We start from the raw sequence: 5,415 nt of genomic DNA on the forward strand, positions 1-5,415 counted from the left end.
CCAGATGTGGGGATCCTGGTCAGACTCCAAAAACTCGATAGATGGAAAAGGATGGGAAGGTCCAGCATGGCAGTGCTGGGGACACTCAGACCAACAACCAAGAGTGGGGCAGCCCTGAGGGCTGCAGCCAGGACCTGCCCTCTGCAGCAGGGCCAGCCAGGACAGGCAGTGTGCCATGCAGGCAAGCCCTCCCCCTCTGCCAGCTCTCCTGGCTTCCCAAGCTGCTACCACAGCACAGGTGCCCAAGGTCCCTCTTCCCTTCGAGGCAGCCTGTGCAGCAGGGACTCAAGCTCCAAGCCTCTCACTCAGCAGGAGAGCTCTTCAGGAGAGACATGCCTATTCCTACACGAGTCATGTACATTTAAGTAAAAGACTTCAACTTGAGCAGTTTCACAGTTTTGAAACACAAACCTGCTGAAGTAGCACATACCTGTGCAGGCTGAGTTACTCTCATGAGTGTTTTCCCTGTGAACACCAAATTCCGCTAATGCCTAATCCCAGACTTTACACCACACAGAAAGTTTCAGAGGTTGGCCTTCCCAAAGGCAAGTACTTTTGCTGAAAAATTTTATCTAAAACAGTTCATTCATGCTTATGAAAGCCCAGCCTTGACAGAAGAAGGAACTTTCTTTTCATCAGAGAAGAGGCATTTAAAAAAAAAAAAAAAAAAAAAATCTGGAACAAAGTTTTAATGTATATATCTCTTCTATACCAGAAGATTCTCACTGAGGAGACATACTGAAAAATGCATGACTAAAAACTGTGTATTATCCAGAAATAGGAGATAGAAAAAGTATATTTAACATTTTGTACAGTTTGTTCCTGAAGGTTTAGTGGCCAAAAGAACATCTCCTTTCTTATATCCAATGAGGCTGCACAAAATTCAGGATCCTTTAAGGCAAATGATGAATGAGTCCTTGTCTCAAAAATACAAGGATGACTAGATTCATCCCACCCAGGTAAGACATCCAATTTCAACCACAAGTGCCTGAACTTCCAAAGCAGCCAAAACAAAGGCAGGTTTCTCCAAGCAGCAATTCAAATTTTTGGTGATTGTCCTTTCCCTCAAACCTCCCCCCACCTCAAAGGCAAAAGCACTTTTTTTTAGGCATTTCAGCTTGTCATGGGGGCAAATGAATTAAGACTACAACCTCTAGCTATCCTGCTGTGACATTACCCTGCTTCTGAAATGTCTAAAATATTCAGGGAGAAAGAAAAAATTAAGAAAAGAGAAAACAAAGAGACATTAGTTAGAAGGCAGAGTGACAGACATGACCCCCAGACCATTCTTTCTTTCAATTCAAACAGCAGCAACAAGATCAAAACACTGCAATTAACAATTCCTTGCATTTTGCTTACAAGCATTGACAAAATATTCTTATGTAATTACCTTAAAAAAGCACATAGGCCAACTTCTGACAAACAGAGCACAGGAATTGTCAAATCCTCCACATATTTTAAAGTTCCTTTTCATAATTCATATAGGCAGAGACCCCAGAGCAGAGATTACCTACAGATAACTCAGTTTCTGCAGCCAGTTTTGACTTTCCATAATGCTGAAGCCTGATATTTACCCAGTGTTTGAGTAGGATGCCAGTGACTGCCACCAGTGACCAATATTCCTTCCCTTTATTAGTGGCAGCAAGTTACCTGACCTTGGCTCCACAGAAAGAAAGAAAAAAAAATACAACAGGCTTCTTTACCTTCCCTCTTGTTCTCAGGTGACAGCCTGATCTGCTAAAAACAGAAGGAGCAGGAAGTCTGAATTTAACCCCAGGGATCTTTTCTAAATTGTTCCCAGCAAACCACAGAGGTAGCTCTGCTCCTGAGCTTTGGCAGTGTCCTTACCATAGCACCATCACAGAAATATAAAAAGCATTCAAAACTACCTTGCTGCTGCTCTTGTTTCTGGACTCAAACAAGGACTAAGCACAAACTTATTCAAACACATATTTCCTCATGTAATTTACCTGTATTATGCCTGGTGAAAACGGTCGTAAGTTTCTGTCTATTACTGGCCCTCTTCAAAACTGCTAATGCAAAAGGCAGAGCTCATTATTGCACTGGTTGGGCTGTTTAGATGTTCAAACACCACTGAAGAGCCGGACAAGACAAGGCAGTGTTAGCACTTCCCTCCTCATTTCAGAAGAGTGCTTCCCCTCACAAGCCTTTCGCTGTCAGCAAGGGATGCAATGTTATAACATTGCAGCAAAGCTCAGTGCACGAGCTAATTTGATTCAAAATAATGGATTTATCTTTGATTTACAATTTATAAAATATTTTATTTTAAAACAAATCCTAGTCCATAAATTTTGTCACAAGCATTAAAATTCATGAGTGCAGGTGGAGCAGCCAGCACCAAGGTGTGTTTACCCATCCTGTCTCACCTTTCTGCACCCTTACAATTTATTATCCTTTATCTCCTTCTCCCAGTATCTGAAAGAGTGTTTTCTGGTCTTGCCCACGTGTTGACTACTCCTTGTGCAGGCTGCCCCTTGTTTTTCTGATGAGGTGTCTTGAAAAGCTGCAGGTGGATGTGCCAGGATTGTGGTAACCTGCTAATGCACAGATCATCCACACCTGCCATTCTGATTTCTCTTCCTTCTGGCACTTCCATATTCCAACCCTCCCATTCATATGTTTTTCTGTTTTAAATTAACTTTCTACAGTTGCAACTGCAGGAAACATAAAGAATTCTGGTGCACTCATCACCAGGACTGCATCCTACATGGATTAAAAAAACCAAACCCATTGTATATTAAATAAACAGATGACAGATATTCTGGTTTTCTACTAGTGTGGAAGTTCCACGCAAACGTTTATGTACTTCCATGCAAACCTTTATGAGTTTAACTGATAGCCCAGTGAAACTAAATGCTTTAACAACTGCATTTGGCACTGTCATCCTCTCTATTATGGAAGCAGAGCAGCAGCAGCCACCTTGCAGTTACACAGTGCAGTGTGCTACTGCCTGGCTGTTGGACAAAACTCATTTTAAGTTTGATTTAAAGACTTAACCTACATTTTCTTAGCTAAAACCATCAGATTTCATTCTGTACTCGTTGGCCAACGTGAATCGTAAGTCTCTGCCTTCTGCACAGAACCCCTACCCATACCTGAACTACCTTGGTTGCAAGTTGTACTTATTTTCCTCCCCTGACTGAAGATATCCCATTGTTTCACCTAGTTTTCTTGCAGGACTCTTCAGATTCTGGAAAGCAAACTCGACCTGCTCTACTTGGCATAGCTGTAGGAGAAGGTCCAGTCCCTGCACGCCTGCCTGTGTGCCTGCAGAAGATAGTGCAGACTTTGCCAGCTGCTGAGTGAGGCTGCCAAGGCAATCTTTCTCTCAGCACCTACAGAAACTGCTGCATCTCCTCTCACCATCCCTGGCCCTGTGGGAGCTCACTCATGTCCAAAAGAGCACTCCTGTGTGAAACTTCAGGTGACTGTAACCCAAGAGACAAATCTGCCAGTTCATTTCTCTGCCACTCAGGCATATGGCCAGGAAACACCTTGGATCCCTCCATCTCAATACCTAGCCCAAGACACTAAGACTGCATCCAGATCCTCCTGAGCTCCTGGTCCCTAATGATCAGCCTCCCAGTCCAAGCCCACACTACTTCAACTCTTTAATTGCTTTGAATTAGATGACATCCCCTTCAAAAATAGCCCCTGCCACCTCCCATTTCTGATACACTCAGACGAGAAAATTATCTCAAACATTTTGGAAAAGATGCCCTAATCCAGATTCTTTGGCCTGATTTAAGCAGTGAGTCACACTCACACCTGGAAACTGAACTAAGAAGGGAAATGAAGTAACTCAGTGAAGCAGGGCTAAGACAAATCAAACTGGGAATCCAAATTTGAACTTATTTTGCTCTCAGTATCCACCTTACAGCAACGATGAAACATCAACACAAAAGATATTAGGAAAAGCATTTGTGTATAGAAAGCACTCATACATTGGAGTTTCAAGCATTACAGAGTCCATAGGCTGAAATCTTATCTTCAAAACAGTAACTGATGGTAGGTTTGGGGAGCAGAACAAAATTAATAGCTGCTCCTTAACTATTCATTGTATACATACCTGGCATAGCATATGAATACATAATTCTTAACTATTACCACATTTCCTCCCAAATTTCTCTCTCTGCTTGACTGAGTTTTCTGCTGCATTTCCTTCAAAGCAGGACAAGATCTGTGGGAAGATGTGTTTTTATTCTATGATAAATGTCCTAGGAGCACTCCCCTGGTTTTCCACAGCAGGGACACGTCTAAAGTGTTGCAAGGCAAGTAAGAGAGTGAGCTTGCAGTGCTGCAGCTCTGCACACCTCTGGTTATGTGTCAGAGTGTGACACAAAGAAACCTAGGCATTCATGCTCATTACAGAGGCTTCAGCCCCATCTCTCCATGTCAGCCATGGCAACCACAGCTCACTCGGGACTGCTATTTATGGAGGGTCTCTCTCCAATAAAAGCTGAATTAGAAAAGACACAAAATCCTTTAACAGACAGCTACCTGAAGGTCTGGTCTTCATAATAGCAATGTTTTGGAAATAGAAGTATTGTAGCCTCCTCCAATCCCTTTGATTTTTAACATCACAAATTAACCTATTCTGATTAGTATTAAAAAATAATCAGCATTTCACCAGGAAAAAATAACTATGGTCACAAAAACCCAAACTCCGCTCTCAGCTACTCCAACCAGTCTGACCATTTTGGTACTATCTTCAAAAAGGTACTGTTGTATTGCACATGAATTTAAACTCCCTACTGGGGCTTGTCATCATGCCCTTGATTTCCCCAAGCAGAATCTAGGGCTGCAGATCCTCTGCAGCTGGAAGTAACCCTGGCCAGAATTATCCGTCCAAGAAGCAGATGGTTTTGAACATGTCAGGCCGACACTCAGTTTGTCAAAGCTATTGGGTGTCAGCAGTTTCCAGCCTCATTGTTTTAAGAGTTGGGGGGGAAAAGCCCACAAGAAAACAATTTAAAAGTAAGAAAAGGACAGTTAAAGGTAAATTATTTCCAGTATGGGGTAATTTCCATATAGAATAAGTTCCTGAAGAGGGACATTCAGCAAAGAATGTAACTTTGGGAGATAAGTAGGCAATTTTCTAAAGATGAAGATGGTAGGCACATGGAGAAAAGAAAATAAAGCAAAGGGAAAGAACACACTCTTCACTCAATAGCCTCTTATTTTCATGAGTGTTTTACAGTTCTGGGGAACACAGAACAATAAACGCAGCAGCGCTTCGCCGACGAGACACGGCCTGTCCTGATACCTGGAGGCGCACGTGCTAGAGATGAGCAGCGACTCAGCTCCTGCAGCAAGCATCTGAGGAGGCACAGAGGGCCGCACGGCACGGCACGGCACGGCCCGGCCCGGCACGGCACGGCACGGCACGGCACG

Source organism: Corvus kubaryi, unplaced genomic scaffold (assembly GCF_017639235.1).
Source record: "Corvus kubaryi isolate FWS band 111438036 unplaced genomic scaffold, C.kubaryi_AGA036_p1.0 37264, whole genome shotgun sequence".
NCBI lineage: Eukaryota > Metazoa > Chordata > Aves > Passeriformes > Corvidae > Corvus > Corvus kubaryi.